Raw genomic sequence first — 20342 nt, forward strand, 5'->3', positions numbered from 1 at the left:
TACACAAAGTGGGTGAGCCTTCCCTCCTCTCCCTGACACCCTGTCAATCTCACTTCCATCCTTCTCCCTTGGTCATTCTGTGCTATCCTTCAGTTTGAGCTAAGATGGTAGAAACCTCGCTTGGCAAATTCTCGGTGATGGTCCAATACCTCTATTTCTAGGTGGAGATTCTTATCTCAGTGGCATCATGAAGGTGACTCCCACAGGTCTCAAATCACAAGCGCATCACTGTCTCTAGTTGTCACACTCTAGGATCCAACACGGTGTTCACACCAGGGTCACACGTCCCCCAGCAGTTCCCAGCCCTTGACTGAGCCTGGTAGGAACATGGGAGCTGCACCACTTCTGCCTGATACAAGCTCCCAGCACTCCCACCATCCCTCAGAGCTCCTTTACAATTGAGCCACCTTGGAGCTCTTCATCCCACATCATTCCCCACACCTTCTCTTCATTCCCAAGTGCCACACCTGCACCACATGCCAGACCTTTGCCCTCCTTCCCTCCTGCACGGATTTTTCTTTTCTAATACAGGTTTATCCAATACAGTTCTTCAGTGTCTGGAAAATTGATTCTAGGACCCACTGTAGGTACCAAAATATGAGCATGTTCAAGTTCCTTAGATAAACTTGTATAGCCTTGGCATAGAACTTTTACACATCCTCCAATAGACTTTCCATTGTCTCTAGATGACTTATCATGCCCAACACAGTGTCAATTCTATGGAAATAGTAGTTGTACTGTATTATTTGGAAAATAGTTGCAAGAAAAAAAATTCATACATGTTCAGTACAAATGCAGCCACCATAGGCCTAATAACATTTGTGATCAGTGAGAAGGACCTGCAGATATGAATAGACAGCTGTATATCTTTTGCACATCTAACCAATTCTGCCTGGGCATCTGCTTCTCAGAGGTTCCAAACCAGCACCATCAATTATGGTACCCAGAAGCTAGTCCAATATAAGTGCTATTTTAATATTTGCTGTATTTAACATTGTGCTATATTTAGAAACTATGGAGAGAAGAGTAGAATGTTCTTCTGTGGGGAAAAACTGGAATCCAGCAGATATCTTAGTAGAGGTCCTCTCCCAAACCCCAAAGCAGAGAATGATGGAACTCAGATGCAGACAGTTTACTCTGGAAGGTGATGTGAGGAAGAAGGAGTAACAAAACTGAAATTTATGAGACAGGAAAACATGAAAAGGTAATATAAAGGCCATTCCCATTGGCAACAGTTCACAGATGCACAATACCACTGTGATCTCCAAGAAGCTTAGGAAAAGTCCTCTCAGAATGATTATTTCAAAGTCATGAGCTTGAGTATTCACTGTCTGGCTCCTGTTCTCAGCTGATCAGAATTGCCTTTGAGACTTAAAGCTCCAAGGGCATCCAGGGCTTTAGAAAAACAGAGGGACCTTTGGCAGCATCCTTCAGGTAGGATGTAGTAAACTTAAACTCAGGAGGTTACATCCATCAGAGCCTGGCAGAGAATAGACAAAAGAGAATGTGGTAGAGAGCATCAAGGGCATGCCCCAGGAGCTGAGAGGTAAGAGGCCCTGAGTTTGGTCCCCAGCACCACAAAAAAGTCATGAATGACACCTGGGCAGAAGACTGGCTGACTAAACAGCCCAGAAGTTATTGGATACATGCCTGTGGAAAGGGTCAGAAGCTAGGATTGGAAAGAGGGACAGGCTGAACTGTGACCTACTCTGAGAGCCTCAGTCAAGAGCCCGGGGAACTCTGGAGCATATATGGGACAGGGTGCTAAAGTCTGTTCCTACCAGCTCACAAGTGACAATTGTGACATTTTTAGGAATTTTGTGGGCCAATCGTTAAATAGAATCATTATTAGAGATTAGATTATCTAAATCTACAATTATATATATACATGTATCTATATATGTGTGTGTGTATATGTAATATTGAAAATAAACACTCAAAGCTCATTACTTCTCAATTACTACATGACTGGAAAAGTAGGTTCTTGAGTTTATTTACAGCTACCATGTGTATCATAGAAAGTCCACATGATACGTACTATTTGCATCTATTCCCACCTCCAAATTCAGTGATATCATTTTTATAGGTTAAAATCACAGAAATTGGCAGCTCTGCAAATCAGGGTGTTTTCCCTCCAAGGCAGTGATGGAGCACTTCCCGCTGCAGAGATGACATGAGCAGAGCTGTCCCAGGCAGGGCTGAAAGGCTAGACCTCCGCCCTTCTGGAGCCACCCCTGGAGGCTGACTCCTGGGAAAGGTGTTCTCTTACTGAGGGACCCTCTGCAGGCCAGGCAGGCATTGAAGCAGTCACCATCCAGGCCATTTCCTCCCAATATTACCAACAGCTGGAGTGACAGGGCCTGGAAACGAACTCTAGGCTGAGCTTCTCTGTATCCCCCACAACTGGCATAGAATTGCTATATTTCCTTCTTTAAAATTTAATATCTTACTCCATCAAAATACCAATGACATTCTTCACAAAACTAGAAGAAAAAAAAAAAAACCATCCTAAAATTCATTTGGAAGAATAAAATACCCAGAACAGCCAAAGCAATTCTAAGCCAAAAGAGCAATGCGGGAGGCATCACAACACCTGACTTCAAATTACAGTACAGAGCTATAGTAACAAACTGCATGGGACTGGCATAAAAACAGACACACAGACCAATGGTGCAGAAGACACTCAGGCAAACCCACACAGATGCAGTCACGTGATCCTTGACAAAGGTGACAAAAACTCACATTGGAGAAAAGATAACTTTTCTAAAAAAATTATTGTTATTTGCAGCAAGATAATTTTCAAACAGTGGGGATAATTTTCAAAACAGTTCCTCTCCCTGAACAAAGAAAGCAAGGGACTTTTGTTAGGGAAACATACATATTTATAGAGGAAATATTCATCATCACATGTAGAGGTGGGTACATTGTTGGGCATGCTCAGTTCAGTATCAGCCTTCATACATGCATGTTCAAAAATGGCTGGACAGGGGATGTAGCTCAGTGGTAGAACACTTTCCTGGTGTGTGCAAAGCCCTGGACTCCATCCCAGCACCAAAAGTAAAGAAAAAAACCAAACTCACAACCTGGGTGGAGAATTCAGTGTTACAATAAAATGATAATAAGCAAAGTTTACCTTCGGTTGCCTAGAAAAGGGTTGGATGCTTAGATTGGTTGAACAAATGGTGCTGGGAAAACTGGTTATCCATATGTAGAAGAATGAAACCAGACCTTATCTCTCACTCTGCACAAAAATCAACTCAAAATGGAACAAAGACCTAAGAATTAAAACAAAACTTTGCAACTCTCAGAGGAAAACATAGAATCAACACACTAGCAGATAAGCACAGACAGTGACTTTCTCAACAGGACCCCTACAGCTCAGGAAATAATGCCAGGAGTTAATAAATGGGATGGCATTGAATTAGAAAGCTTCTGCACAGCAAAGAAAACAATTAGGAATGTGAAGAGAGAACCTACAGAATGGGAGAAAATCTTTGCTAGCTACACTTCTGACAGAGGATCAATATCTAAAATATATAAAGAACTCACAAAACTTTACACCAAAAAAGTCCAATAACCCAATTAATAAATGGGCAAAAGATCTAAACAGACACTTCAAAAAGAAGAAATACAAATAGAAAAAAAATGCGTGAAAAAAATGTTCAATATCAATGCAATTAGGCAAATGCAAAGCAAAACTACACTGAGATTTCATCTCATGCCAGTCAAAATGGCAGTCATCAAGAATACAGACAATAATAAATGCTGGAGAGGGTGTGGAGAAAAAGGAATACTTTCACACAGTTGGTGGGATTGTAAATTAGTACAACCACCACAGAAACCACTAGGCAAAAGACTAGGAATGGAACCAACATGTGACCCAGCTATGCTACTCCTTGGAATTCAACCTAAAGAGGTATGTGATTAATTTACATAGAATAATATATGCAGTTTCTAGTTTAAAACTTGAAAGAAAAATAATTAATGTCATTATACTATAGCAATACATGTTTTCCGTGTTTATAGTAGCATAATTCTCAATAGCCAAACTATGGAACAAGCCTGAATGGATAAAGAAAATGTGGTATATAGGCACAATGGAGTTTTATTCAGCCATAAAGAAGAATGAAATTATGTCCTTTGAAGGACATAATTTGTCCTTCAAAGAAGGACAAATGAAAGAAGAATGAAATTATGTCCTTTGAATGAATGGAACTAGAGATGATTATGTTAAGCAAAATAAGTCAAACTCAAGTCAAGGGATGTATGTTTTCTCTCATATGCAGAAGCTGGAGAGGAAAAAGGAAAAAATGCGGGTTGGATCTCATGGAAATCAAAGGGAGATCAGTAAAAAAGAGGGAGCAAGAAGTGGGAAGCGGGGAGCAAGGGGGAGGAAGTGCTGGGGGATGATATTGACCAACATTGTTATATTGTGTTTATGTACCAATATGTAACAATGAATTCCATCTCAACCATAATGCACCAATAAAAATATGAAAAAAATTTAATGGGTCTTTTTTACAATTCACCCTTTCACGGATGATGTAGCCCCTAGAGGCTCTCTATGTAGAGGTCCTATTTCTCCCTGCATAAAGCAAAGACCTAATCCACCTCTAAAACAATCAAAAACTTAAAGCTCATAGGCAGTCTGTTTATTGAGTACTCATCACTCTGGCTTCAGCTTACTTTCTTGTGAGCTTGACTGTGTGTTAAAATGCATTATGAATGACCTGAATTCTCCTAAACACACAACATGAGACAAAGACTTGCGTGTAGGTAGTTTCTTTGGGGAGTGATCTCAAGAAAAAGCAAAAAGGTACCAAAGAAGGAGGGGGAAAAACAACATTGAAAATCATAGATTTAGTCACTATTCCAGATGACATAGGTTCAATTTTACTCGCTTCATATAAAATGCATCTTGGCTATGTCTCCTTGCCCCATTTACATCTCTTGTTCTTTCCATTAAGTTGAATCCATCAGAGTTCCCTTCACGTCAGTGGCTAGTAGTAATCCCTAAAAAGATTTAAAAGCAGTTAGCTAGAGAAGCAAGTCATAGTCTACTCTGTTGTACCTGATTCTTAGAAGGTAATGAAAATCAACATTTTCTTCCTCTACCTCCCTTTTCAAATTGTCTTTGGTTCTGCCAGGACTTTGGACAGGTTAGGTTGCTTACTGGATTGAGTGACCCTGACCTTCTGCCCCAAGGGACCTGGACCGTCATTTGCCTTGCCTTTGCTGAGCCATGACTGCTACAGTTGTCCATTCATCGCTGTTGCTGGGTGTGAAAGTACCAAAGATGCCCAGTGAGTCCCCTGCATGCTAGTATTCTCCTTTTTGCTCCCAATGATCAGCAACAATGTTAGCTTCTCATAATGATCAGTCTCAATATCTCCTGCCAGAGTAATAACTCCTTCTTTTGCCTACTGGTCTTTGACATGGAGAGCTCAAAGTGGCCGGATGGTGGTAGTAGCTTTGAGTTCTTTGAAACCATTATGATAACTCAGTCACTAGTAGCTTCAAATTCTTAAGAACCATTATGATGACTCAGTCATCAAAAAATTCAAGGTTTCAAAGGAAGCACAAATTAGGAGTGGGTGACCGGCAGTATTGATGAGAAGACCTAATCCTACTTTGCTCTATGGGTTTTGACCTATCTGGTCAATGCATTATTTTTTCATCACAGTGACAAAGTGCCTGAGAAGAACTTGGAGGAGGAAATGTTTACTTTGGCTCATGGTGTCAGGTTTTAGTCCCGGTGCCATTGCTTTGGACCTGAGGCAAGCAGAAAGCAAGAAAGGTGGGTTGGAGGAAAGTTGCTCAGTTTATGGCAGCTGGGAAGCAGAGAGAAAAAGAGGAACTGAGCTCAAGAAATACCCTTCCAGGGCACAACCCCAGTGACCTACTTCCTCCAACCATGCCTCACCACCACCAGTTTCCACTACCTCCTTGTCATCCATTCAGCTATGAATGAATTAATGCACTCATTAGATCAGAACCCTCGTGATGCAATCACTTCCCTAAAGCCCCACCTCTGAGTGCTGCTGCATTGGGGACCTCAATACATGAGCCTTTGAGAGATACTCCAAACCACACAGTGCTGACCGTCAGGCAATGGGACATTCTTCCACAGAACTCACTCATCCTTCAGTAACTGCACAACTGGATACCAAAATCTGTGGATGCACAAGTTTCCTAAGAAATGACATAGTAATACTCACTTTGGCAGTACATAAACAAAAATTGGAATGAAACTGAGAAGATTCGCCTGGCCTCCATGTGAGGAGGACAGACAAATTAGAGAAACGTTGCAAATTTTTAAATTAAAAAAAAAATGGTGTAGTATTTGTGTACAACCTACATACATCCTCCCACATACTTTCAAATCATCTCTAGATTACTTGTAATACCTAATATGATACAAATGTTATGCAAATAGTTGTTGCACTGTATTTTTTAGGGAACAATGATAAGAAAAACAATTTGTCATGTTCAGTACGGATGCAATTTTTTAAGATATTTTCAATTCAAGTTTGGTTGAATCTATGTATGTGAACACTGCAGATGTGGAGGGCTGTGTGTGGGGCATTTGTGCGCGCATGTGTGTGTGTGTGTGTGTATGTAAGCTTTATCTTGCTAGAGGAAGGTCTGTATTTTTCTGTTCAGGCTGAGCTCAGAGCTGACTTTGGGTATGAGTCTGGAGGCAGTAGAGGGACAGTGTGGGCATAAAGGACCACAGCATAACTTTGGAGACCCTTGCCTTAGGTGATGTTTACAGGAAATCAATCAGAACTTTCTCTCCTCTAGCAAGAGGGACAGGTCGGTTTCTGCAGGTTCAAATAGCTCAAGCAAAACAGGAACTTAAAATACATGGGCTTGTCAGCCCAAACATCCCCATTCAAGACCTCAGGACCTGACTTGTGTCACATCAGGATCCAGACTGACATGGGAGGCCAGATGAGGCTGTGCCTTCAATCTCCTAGGTAGCTTCACCATAATCTGTATAATTATTTTGGCCCCAAATTGTTAAGTGCTAAACCTACTGCGAAGTTTCTACCTTTGCCTCAGTCTAGTCCACTACATGAGAGAATATTAATATATTTGGTGCTACTACATGCCAGATTATCACTTCCTATTTCTACCTCAATGGAGTCCTTATTGTCTGACTGGGAAAGGATCAGTCAAGATCCCATCCTGAGGCTCTGCTTCCCAGAACTACTTCTAGAACTTACCATCCTAGCAGAGATTCCCCTGAAAGCAAAGCCTGAGAGAGCAAAAGAGGAAGTTTGTGTTCAAGTGTATTATTGGGCAAGTGAACCCAAAAAGCAGCTCTATAAGGAATTGTAGAAGATGGAAGGAGCGTAAACCAGTATTAGATACAGTATTGAGTTGGTCGCTGCTAAGGATAAAAGGTAACAGATGGTCCCAGGTCTTTGAAAAACATTTTATGGAATGCATCTTGGGAATGCCTTCCTGGAGGATAGAGGGTAAATGACACTCTTTAACTATTGGGCAAGTGTGGTCCTCAAGTTTAACTCATCCACTACTCAAAACATGCATGTATAAGAGACGAGACATGCCTTCATGTAGCCCATGCCATAATACCAGAGATTCTACAAGGAGGAACACATAAGAGATGTCCAGGGGGAATCAAGATGAGGTGCAATCTGGTTGTACTGACCAGAAACTGATCCAAGCCTCTTGATGTTCCTTGCTGCAGCAGCATTGGCACCAACAGCAGGACTCAGAGGGTTCACAGAGGTCCCTAGGCAGTGGCCATTACAGATATTAATGGGACATTACCTAGCATTCTAAAGTATTTGAGTCTGGAGTTGTTTTTCCCCTAGAATATCGAGTCATACATCCAGGAGAATAACCACATGGGTCTCTGTGCCTGTGCCTCTGCAGTGGACTGGAGAAGTCTCACCATGGCATAGGAAAGGAACCAAATGGGCCAAATCGGAAGGTGGAGCTGGGGGTGTAGCTCAGTGGTAGAGTGCTTGCCTAGTGAGGTCCTGGGTTCAATCCCCAGTACTGCAAAAAAAAAAAAAAAAAAAAAAAAACAGGTATTTCCAGTATGACAGTGGCTATCTAACCTGGGCAGATTAGTGCCTAAGAGTCCCAGTTTCTCCACCTATAAAAGGAGGAAATATGAAAGCCATATTACATACCTTGTAGGATGGGAATCAAAGAGTAATAAATACAAGAGTTTTATATGGTGTTAAGTGCCACACAGATATCATTTATGATAGCTGTCAACCTTAAAGCTTCATCTTAGTGGCATGATTATTCTCTGTCCCCTTTCCCAGAATCAAAACCATACTAAGTCCAAAGTTTTTCATAAGAAAAAACTTGACATGAGATGTATATTTGAGGAGAGGGAAAAAGAGAAAAAGAATAAAGCAGATATGATGATAGCATTTTTTAAATGAAGCAAACATGTCCCCGTAGTATACTTTGTCATATAAAACGTAACCAGGGGCAAGGATGTGGATAAATCAGAACCTTTGTGCACTGTTGGTAGGAATGTGAAATGGTGCCACTGCTATAGAGAACAGTATGATGGTTCCTCGAAAAAAATAAAAAATATCCCAGCAGTTTTGGAGGTTGAGGCAGGAGGATCTTGAGTTCCAGGCCAGCCTCAGCAAAATGAGGTGCTAAGCAACTCAGTGAGACCCTGTTTCTAAATAAAATACAAAATAGGGCTGGGGATGTGGCTCAGTGGTTGAGTGCCCCTGAGGTTTTTCCCCAGTACCAATAAATAAATAAATGAATAAAAAAATAATAAAAATACAACTATCATATGATCTATCAGTTCCTCTTCTGAGTATACACCTAAAAGAATTGACAGTAGGGATTCAAACAGATATTTGTACACCTATGTTCATAGCAGCATTATTTATAATAACCAAAATGTGGAAGAACTCCAAGTGTCTGTGAATGGATAGGCAAAATGTGGTATACCCCTACAATGGAGCATCATTTATCTCTTAAAAGGAAGGAAATTCTGACACACTTGACGACATGGATAGAAAGGAGGACATTATGCTAAGTGAAATAAACCAGTCACCCAAAAACAAATAATTCATGACTGTATTCATATGAGGGTTCAAGACTAGTTGACTCCCAAGAGACAGAAAGTAGAATGGAGGTTTCCAGGGGCTGAGGGAGGGGAGGGACTGGGAGTCGGTGTTTCATCAGCGCAGAGATTCTGGGGAAGCTTCCACGGATGGATAGTGGTGGCGTCCGCACAACAGTGTGATACATAATGCCCCTCAACTGGGTACTTAAGATTATTAAGATGGTAAATTTTATGTCACGCATATTTTGCCACAATTTAAAAAAATGTAACCAGGGATTGAAATAATACAGAAGGCCAAAGGGTGGTTTTCACAATCAGAAAACCCACTGCATCAGGCCTTCGGGTCAGGTGACCCACAGCTTTCTGGAAGTCTAGTCCTGGGCCTGTGTGAGGTTTGGGAGTGTGTGCAGCTGGGTCCACCCAGTGACCAGGACCCACCTCTCCCAGTTCTGAACACGTGCTCAGCACATAGGTGAACGTTTCCTGCGAGGCCTGGGGCACACACAGGGTCTGGGCTTCTGCCCTGCTCTGCATCCCTGTCGCTGCTCTGCCACTACCAGTCTGGCTCAGGGAGGAGGGAAATCCTTTCCACAGAGCAGGGAACTTAAAACAGAAGAAGCAGAGGCCCAACTTCCCTGGCTCTGGAGTTGGCCTTCACTGTCTGTTTCCCCTCCCTTGTCAGGGTTCACTGGACACTAGCTGCAGTTTTGAAATGCTACCTCTATCCAGTGCGGATGCCACCGTTGGTCAGGGCTCTTGACTGCCTGTGATCTACCCTTCAATCATGGCTTAAAGACTTTGTTTTTTCTTCTGAAATCCACTTGCAATTTAGAGTACTATAGTTACTATTCTAAAAGACCCTGAATCTTGGCTGGGTGTTGCCTCAGTGGTTCAAACACTTCTCTCACATTTGCCCTGAAGGTCTGTTTTGCCTCTTGTTGGAGTCCTCTCTACTTTTTGGTTTCTGGTGGCATGAAGTATGGAAAATGATACAAAATCATAAATTCTGTTCCTTCACCTAAGGTAAATTCCCCCAGGCCATTATGTTTCCAATGGATGAAACAACAGTGAAATAAAAATGACTGCAATCTTCTTCTATGCTATTTGAATTTCAGATGCATAATGAGTCTCTTGAGAATGTGGCATTAATTTAGGACCATCGGTAAAATACTATGTATCTAAAAACATGTTCTTGTTTCCCTTTGCCTGTTTCATGCACGTACAATGGAATAAACTTCAGTGATTGCTGCAAAACCTACTGAAAAGTGTATGCATAGATTTTAACACAATCTATAGCATACAAATGATCCTTCTCAGGAACCCAGCTTTACTAATGTCCCAGATAACCCACTTGTCACTTTATGTTACAGTTTCTAAAAACAATCACAGAAGACCTTGTAAGAGATTTTTTAACAATAAGACTCCCCTAGCATTTTATCTAAGATCTCAGAAAGGCATTTCTCTGGAGAACGGTAAGTATTGACCAAAAACAAAATTTTAACCATGATTACAAAATTTGCACAGTGCTGGTATATTTTTTCCAGGCCTTTCATATTTTAACCAATTTGGTCCAAGAAAATTCATTTCTTCTTTTATTAGGCATTGATGTCTCAATGGGTGTTTATTAGGCACCTCCTTTACAACAGTATAAAGTGACTGCAACAGTCACATTGGCTACAGTTCCTGCTCTTAGGGAATTTATATCCTAGGCAATTCCAGATTATGCAAGGGCTGTGGACAAATAAATAAGATGATACTGAGAGAAACTCGAAGGACTGAGTGTGTACTTTGGACATGAGAAGAGTTCTCCACAGGTGCTTTGGATGCATGTGTCATGTTACAGGTACCAGGGGAACAGCCTTCCAGGCAGAGTGAAGAGAAAGTGACACATTTCTAAAGCAGAAAAGAACTTGACAATCCTATCTTTACACCATAACGTTTTTAAAATTTCAGGATTTTTTAAAAAGTCTTTTTTTATAGTATTTTTTAAAAAACTCTTTATTTCCCCAGAACAGAATCATTTAGGATACAGCATTTAGTATCTTTATGGTTTCACGTAGTAGATTCTATACACACATGTACATGTATGTATATAGAGAGTTAACTAAAAACCTGCACCAATTTATACTGCCGACATTGGTGTACAGAAAAGACTATTTCACCTTTTTAATGTCCTCTTAAAATTTTTCAAACTTGATAAATAAAAATAGCACATTTCTCTCCTTGTTGTTACAATTTTAAATATAACATTGAAAAACACATGAGAATTTATGCAACATATATGTAAGCTATAAAACAATATAACTGTGCACTCATGACCCAACCCACTAAGTTTCATCCACACCAACCCCTCCCCCAATGTCAGTTTCTCCTGAATTTTATGCCATTCGTCTCTTTCTTTCAAAATAACTTTATCACATACATACGTACACATAACTGAATAAAATATTGGCAAAGCTTCTTTTTAGCTTTAGAATGGACATCATACTAAATAGGGTTCTGAAACTTGCTCTTCTTACTGGACATAATGTTTCAAGATTGATCTATGTTGTGGCACGTAATGGAGTACATTCATTTTTCACTGCTATATAATATTCCATTATTTTTTATTGGGTTGTTTTCCATTTTTGTTATGAGTCCATATGAACATTTCATAAAAATCTCTTTATCAGAAAGTATTCAAATTAATGCCAAATATTTTCCCATGTGATTGTATAAACAAACATTCCCACCAGCAGCATATAAGCATTCTCATTTATTCTCATCTTCTCCAACACTTGATGTGGTCAGATTTCTTGATTTTTGGAAATCTAGTGGGTAAAATTATTTAACCATGGTCCTGCTTGGTTTTTCCCTGGTTATTAATGAGACAGAGCACCTCTTCTTACGGTTAGGTGCCAAATATTTTTTCTCTCTTGTGAAATACCAGCTCATTTGTATGTGGTAATCTATCCCATAGATTTGTAGAAGTGCATTGCATATTTGCTTATATATGTTAAATATACTCCTTTTTTTTTCTTTTTGTGGTGGTGGTAGTTGAACCCAGGGCTCCCAAGTATGCCTTGACTCTCATTTTCTTTAAAGAAGCCTTAATTTTTCAGGTAGTCAATTTTTTCAAGTAGTCAATTTTTTTCTTTCATGAGTTAATGTGTCTTGTTTAAGAAATTCAAAGGTTAGAAGGATATACTATATTTTGTTCTAAAAGTATTGAATTTCTGCTTTTCACATCTCAAGCACTTAATCAAGTAGAATTGATTTTTGTGTTTTGTGGGAGGTGAGAATCCATTTCAATTTTATCCATATGGATACTCAAATGTTCCAGAACCATTTATTAAATAATATTTTCTTCTTGCAATTATCTGCAGTGCTACTTCTGTTATATATCAAAGATCTGTAAGTACGTGGGCTTCTTTCTGAGCACTCTGTTTTGTTCTGCTGGTCAATTTTTCTATCCCTGCACCAATACCTAATGGATAAATGCCACAAATTTATAATGTCTTTATATCAGCTGGGAAAAATCCATCTACCTTATACTTCAGGGCTACTTTTGGCCCTTTTCTCTTTCATGTAAATTTTGAAGCAATATGCCAACTGTGGTGAAAATCCCATTTAACTTTTATTTGGAGATAATTAATAACTTCATGATATCAAGGATTCCTCTCCAAAAGCATGAATATCATTCAGTTGACCTAAATGTTCTTTAATAATATTTTCCAGCGAGATCATATGATATTCTCCAGGTAGGTCTTCCACGTCTTTTTCACAGTTACTTTTAGTGTGGCAGCCAGTTGCTCCAAAAACTTTCATTCTCCTCTTCCTGGGCCTTTGTCCATCCAGTGAAAGATTCTGTTCACCCCAAGAGTGAAGGTGCAATCTCTAAGGGCCTCCTGCTTAAAGAAATGCTGCTTTCTTGGACTCCAGCTTTTCACACTGGAGTTCACCACAACATCGACATGGGAATGACCCAGACTTCATCAGTCAGATGTGAACAGTGCTCTTTGGAACAACTTACACAAAGTTGTAGGAAACTCAGCCTGACCATCCCACCAGATAGACCAGACAGTGTAAAACTGTCCTTCTCTTCAAACCGCAGTGTTTGGGGTATCTTGTTATGGTGCACTATCTTTTTATACACTATTAGGTTGTCATTAGTGATATACATCTCAGAGTTTTCCATCTGTGCTTAAGAGTGAGGTTGAACTGTTATTTGCCTTTATTCTCATGTTCTGTTCTTGTTTTGACGTTATAAAAAAACATTAAGAATATTTCCTCTCTAAATTCTCTGAATTTACAGAAGATGGAGTGATCTGTTCCTAGAAAATTCAGTTGAGCTGCACTGTAAAATTACCTGTGTTGTCTGTTGTTCTTCTTGGGAAGAATTTTTACTATTGAGTAATTTAATTACTTTCATACTCTCTTTGTTAATAAATGATATTTCAGTGCAGCTTTAAGTTCCATGTCTTACATTGCTAAAGATGCTGATCATCTTTCCATTTATCTGTTGTGTATTTCCTATTTTGTGTTGCCCGTCTGTTGCTTTTTCTCCTGATCATTTGGATTAATTCCCCTTCCTCTCCTCCTGTAGATGGAATAGTATTGTCCAGTCACCTTGGTTTTGCCCATATTAATTGCTTTGGCCAGTAGAAGGTTAGCAATTATGGTATAAGCAAGGGTTTTAACTCTACTTTCTTGGTTGCTTCATCTCTTGCTTTTTGGCCATCACGTTGAGAACCAGCCCTGGGCCATTCTTGGTCTTCCAATGATGAGACAATGGAGTGGATCTGGACCCAATCAGAATTCAGGAGCCAAACCTACCGCTACCCTACAGCCTGAGGCAGTCACCATCCTATCTTCACCCGGCACAATCAAAGCATAGTATGAAAAAATGCTGCTGTTGTAAGTCATTGAGTTTTAAGGGGATTTGTTATGTGTAATTGCTGTAGCAATTCCCAATAAATGCAGCTATTTATCACAGAGTTAGGAGAATTTCTCTTCAATTTTTAGGATTTGAATGTAATTATTAGCTTATTGCTGTAACTCTTCTCCCCTGTATTATGCTTTGCCTTACATTTTGATAGTCTCTTAGAGTTTACATGAGGAAAGGTTCATTTTCAGTTAAATTTGTCTATATTTTTCCTTTGATATTTTTCTATTTTTGAACAATCCTTTCCAATTCTGAGATTTAACAGATAACCAATTTCACTTTCTGTTTTCCTAACACTTTAAAAATATGTAATTCTCTGCTCTGTCTGGAGTAAGAAAGGTGTATTAATCATTTCTAGATCCTCTTATTTTCTCCTGAGTTCAATGTAATAATGTGGGGGCCTTAAAATTAATTCTATTTCCAATTGGAAAAATGTTTAAGTTGAAAAATCATTAAGATTATATAAGTAGTTACCCTTTTAGCTAGCATGTTTGTTCTCTACTTTAAATTTTTAATTAAATTAGCATACCAATTTAACTACTCCAAATACACTGTGTTTAGCCAAGCTGAAACTAAACTTTCAATTGCTGCCCAATTCCTCTAGAGAATTTTAAGTTTACCAGAAACGCCTAGTAATAATCTACATCGCTCTTCTTTATTAGCCAAAATAATGTAGTTGCTTTAAAAAATATTTTTTCCAGCTCTGTGACACTCTTGTCTGTACAACCCAAAATTGAAGGATGTATATTTTATTATGAAAAGGACTAGAAAACTGTTGTGTGAACAGCAATTCCGACTGAAGTGTGCTGACATGAGTAGCACCTTCCCTGATTCTCCAGGTGGCATTTGTTGTGTAGACTCGCAGCAGTGTGTATGTGGGTCTCACACTGCAATGCACTTCTGTCTACATATCTGTTTACCCACTGCACTGAGCTCACACCCTATTCATTTCTAGTTGTCTAACACCTTTCCTGGTACCTAGCACATAGAAGCTGTTCAGTCAAGATTGGTTAATGGATGATCAACAGATTGGAAGTTTGCACTGGGGGACGTGAAAGTGAACAGCCTCTTTACTTAGCTTCTATCCTCTGTCCAGAACAGTTAGACCATGACCGATGTGCAATTCATTTCACTTTTGTCGAAATGATCATTCCTCTATGTCTCTCACTCTAAGTATTGTTTGGAGGTCCCAAACAACATAGGAAGTAGGAAAGGGGGAATTCAAAAAGATTGTCCCCAGCTTACAGCAGGTCATTTCCTTCCCCGGGCTGCAGTTTTACCATCTGTGAATTGCAATGTGCCATCACTTTATACAATCTGTTAAGTCCTCACAACTTTAATGCTCTACAAAACTAATCAAAGTTAGAGGCATTCATTAGGCAGTCATCTTGCATATGGAAAGATGACTTTGGAGTAAGTCAGGTCTGGCATTGACTCCAATCTGTCGGTCACCAGCTTCACAAACTTATACAATTGATTTAACTTCATTGACCCCCAGTTTTCTATGGGAATTATAAATACCTCCCTTACAAAGTTGCTGTGAAATGTGAGATAAGGTAGATAAAGTTCAAACCACAGTGCTCAGCAAACAGCAGGGTCTAGCCAAGGACATGAATTATGTAAATCACACTCCTATGAACATACCCAGAAGATGTTCACATTTACCTTTCACTTATGCTTTACTATCGCTGTGCACACACAGAACAAAATAGGTAAAGACAGCAGAAGACCACCAAATGCAATGTAGTTTCTTCCTATGGTTCTCATATCATCATCGTTGCCATAAAAGAGAGGCTATCACAGAGAGATTTAATGGCTAAATATCAGTCTTTTTTTTTTTTTTTGGTAGGGGGATTAAACTCAGGGGCACTCCACCACTGAGCCACATCCCCAGCCCCATTTTGTATCTTATTTAGAGACAGGGTCTCACTGAGTTGCCTAGTGCCAGATCCTCCTATCTCAACCTACTGAGCCACTGGGATTACAGTGCTCAGCAATATATCACATTCTTTATGTTTTTCAATCATTAAGTAAATATTCCCCATGTACTCTTCCAATGTCCAATAAAATAAAAAGTCATCAGATATATAGAACTTAGAAATGGATTCAATAAATTCTTTAATCCTGGACAAAGTTACCATTAATGGGTTTGGCTTGCTCTGACCATTAATAAGTAGGCCCAATCCAGTAATAATTTTTAAATACTATAAAGAATATTTCATACACAGTGAGCAGGATTACATGGTGGCAAAATAAAACAGTACCAGCAACTGTTCAAAATGTTAGTTTCTGCTGCACTTTACAGCTTACAACTGGATACTAAAGTGTTGTGACTGCTTGTTTTGAGACACAAATTACCTACATAAGGATGATTCAATTTTAAATTTGTATATTCAAATCTACAGCAGCCTTCAAAAGTCCAGAGAGAGAAAAGCAATGATTAAATCAATGTCTAAGATCCGGTTTTGAAATTTCCTGGCATGGGAGCATTTTCTTCAGATTCTGAAGTAGAGTTAATACCCGGTCTGTCCAGCAGAGGGCAACAAGACCCACAAGACCGGTTGGTTTTTAATAGAAGACTTCACAGATGGTCAGCAGAAAGTGGTGGCCAAGAGGGATGACGCTCTGTTCCTAATCAAAAGGACACCAAAGGGTATGAGTAAAATACAGATGCGGATCTTTTGTTCCAAAAACAGGAAAAAGTTTTTGCTTGGTTCTGCAGTCTCTCTCCATCTGTCCCGCTGTCCTCGGGTGCTAGTTAATGTCACACGCCCTCAGGCATACCGGGATATTGTCAGGCGGGGCGCAGATCCGCAGCACCCTAGGAACTGGCCGGTGACCAGGTGAGCAGAGGGTGTGTTCGCCCGCCCTCCAGCCACCGTGAGGGCGCTTGGGTGCAGGGCTGCTGCAGGTGACCCGCGCCCGGGTCGCGCGTCGTGCAGAAGGAGGCGGGATGGCGCAGGAACCCCGAGAACCCGGCTCTGAGCCTTCTGCACTGGCTCCATCGCGGGGTCGGACTTCACTTACAAACGCAAAGACAGAAAAAACGTATTAAGCGTTTCCAGGCGATGGCCACAGAGCCTTGGAACCCAAAAGGCACCTAGTGGGAGCACACTGGTCAGTGTACGCTAAATCCAGTCTGTGCTGTCCCCTACGTACTTCCCAGTAACTGGAAGAAAGGGAGTTGTTAACGCTCGGTGGCGCTTACTAATGCCACTAAGGCCACAGGTTCCTCGTCTCTCCTCCCTGTTCCTCCATGATCCTTGAACACACAAGGTTGCTTTCCATGGGGCCCCTAATTGTCGCTCCCCAGAGGCCCCCGGACTCCTGCCTTTCTTGAATTGGCTCTGTGCAGATGTCACCTTAACAGGGAAACTTTTCCCAGCAAAAACAGCAGCCCCGTCCACACACTCTTCCCTTTAACCAGCTTTGTTTTTCCTCATAGCGCTTAACACTAACCCCCGAGGTGTTAGGTGAATTTTGTAGGTTGGTTTGTTTGCTTGCTCTCCGTCCATATGATCCCACCCATGTCCAAGAGAGCAGGGTTTGAGGTGTCTGGGTGGTGTTTTATTCACACCTCCAGGTCCTAGAACAGCGTCTAGCCTGTGTGAACACTCAAATGTTGAAATAAGAGTACTGGTCTTAACAACTCATCTGCCTGAAAGCAGAGCAGACAGCGGTGTGCCAAAACACAAACCCTGGCAGGTCCTGCTATCAGGCAGGGTCAGGTGAGTGGCTTGGGTGGGAAAGAAGATGTCTTTACTTGTATACAGGTTTCCTCTAAAGAGCAAAGCCAACTTCACATAGCATCTTTAAATTTTCCCATCTCCTAGTCTGTGTTATTTTTATAACAACCAGAGTGACTTGGTCACACCCTTTACAGGTGAAATAAATAAGGCCCAGAGAAGTGAAGAATCTTAAAGTCACAGCAGTTCAAGGTGGTGGAACCAAACAACATAAAAATCCAAGACTCCTGAGTTTAATCTTTGAACTTTTTTCAGAGATCAAACTGTGATTTGAATGTGTTGGTCTGCAACCTAAGCATAGTACTTTTATTCTGGGGTGACGAGACAGCCAATAAGCACTTCTGCCCCCAACAATTCTACTTAGCGGCCCAGCACCTTGGGACTTGAGTTCACTTGTTTGCAGAGATCAGTCAGCTTTGCCTGGGGTTCAGTGCACAGTCAGCATATTAATAATTATTTATTAATAAGACCAAGCACATGATGTTTCCAGCAATTGCATGTTGAACGTGAAGAGAAAATAGAGGGCAGTGCACTGTGTATTGCAAAACATTGCAATAGGCATATTCTAAGTTATGTGACTCTGAGCTCTTGCTTCCTAAATGATCATTGATCTCTGGCCCCTGCGGAGTTCATTGTCTAGCCCTGAGCAAAGCACTTGTTCCAGCCCATATACTGTAGCTAATTAGCCACAACTACATTTCACACGAGGGTTTCCTTTGTGCTGAACTTTAATATTCAGCAGGAGGATAGACACTGCATTCCTTTAATTGAGTCTTCCTAATTAAATTGCAAATTGTGATTGCTTCTTCCTCTTGAAATGAAGATCTTAGATTTCATTTGAGTTTCTATGCTTGTTTTATCCTAGCCATTTTTAAAACCTTGATACAATGAAGTAACCAAATAGACTACACTATTCATAATGTTTAGATAAGTATCGAACTTCCTATTTGATAATAATCATCATAACATGATTACCTAGTAGTGTCTGATGTGTAAGTATTATAAAAAGGACAAGAATCATATACTTCAGTTGAAGAAGACAAAACCAAATATATCCTACTCTTGTCTATGAACCACCAGCTTCTCATTGGAAATTCCATCTGACTTTATATAACTTAAAAGAAGATTATGAAGATGAGCCCTCTCAGAAAAAAAATAAATTATATAGAATAAATTTTGGCAGCAAATATACAATGTAAATAATATTATTATTTACAGCATGCCTATAAATAAGAGATTGGTAAAAATGAGATTCATAGAACACAAAATTTTTAAATTGGGAGAGATCCCAAAGATGATCTGATTCAAACTGATTTTACAGAAGCATCAACAAAAATGCAGAAATATCAAATTATCAGAGTTTCAGTTACCTATTTTAACATTATTTCTACAATGAAGTCTTTCCTAGGATAAAATCCAGTAATAAATTATAAAGAGGAATTGAATCCTGCTACTAACTCATTTAGTATCATCACAATAGTGAAGCAACTGTTATCTCTTTTCTGGCCTCCAGATTAAAGAGGTTCCTTTAACTCCTCTTAATACATCAGGCTTCCTAGACCCTTCGCCACCCTGATTACCTGGGATGTGGTTTAAATCGTCAGGGTCCTTCAAAATAAGTGAGCTTCCATTCTCAGCCTTCTTCCCCTCATGATAGGGAGCTGTGTGGTTGTTCCTGTCTCTAAATCCAGATAGACCTAATCAATGGAACCAAAATCACATCCAATTTGGGAAAATCTGCAATAGTTAAAACCCCTGGGCCTCTTCTAATAAAAGGGCGGTAAATCAGGGAGAGCAGTTCTGTCTGCTTCAAATCTGCTTTTCTGACTTCTGCAACAGCATCACAGTTTTTCTTTGGGGAATTATTAACCTATTCATTGCGAGGCACTGTTAGAGCAGAGGTTCTGAGCTACTCTGGCCATGAATTGCACTTCCGACTCCAGCTAGACCAACCCATAGCTCCCTCGCTCCCCCACCCCTGCCTGTCTGTTTCTCCTCCTCACCCACCAACTTGACCCCGGAGATACTAATTGCAGCTCACTGATTCCAGTGGAAATGTTGAAATGAAAGGGTCACTTTTGGTTTTCTGGATCCTCAAAGTTATTCTGGCTTTGGAGGTTCCAAATCTTGGTTATTAGGCTTTTCCTTTGAGTCTATGAATAACTCGACATCTTCCCAGGAATTTCCTCTTTCTGCATTTTGTTAAAGTCAGTGTCAGTTGCTGTTAACCAAAATCGCTACCTGACACACCTGGCCCGCAGCCTGAATGTTTCTGCAGTATTTGTTTCCTTTATGTTTCTGCCCCTGACCCCTCATCTGGCCGCCCTGTTCTCTGGTGGAACCAAGAACTGTGTTGGTGACCTGCAAAACTCTCAAGAAATACACGTTAAATGACCAACAGTTTCCTAAACAATCCTGTTGTCAAATCCAAGTGCCTTGGGATGACAAACTGAAGAAAGGGGACTTTTTTTAGTTAATTTCTTTAAAAAATAAAGAAGAAAAAGAAATGGGGAGAATCTACATGAGAGTATTCAAAATCTGATTCTCATTAAATCCGAGTCTTATTTTCTGCCAAATTAACCTTGGAATTGAG

This window comes from Sciurus vulgaris (assembly GCF_902686455.1).
Source record: "Sciurus vulgaris genome assembly, chromosome: 4".
NCBI classification, from domain to species: Eukaryota; Metazoa; Chordata; class Mammalia; order Rodentia; family Sciuridae; genus Sciurus; species Sciurus vulgaris.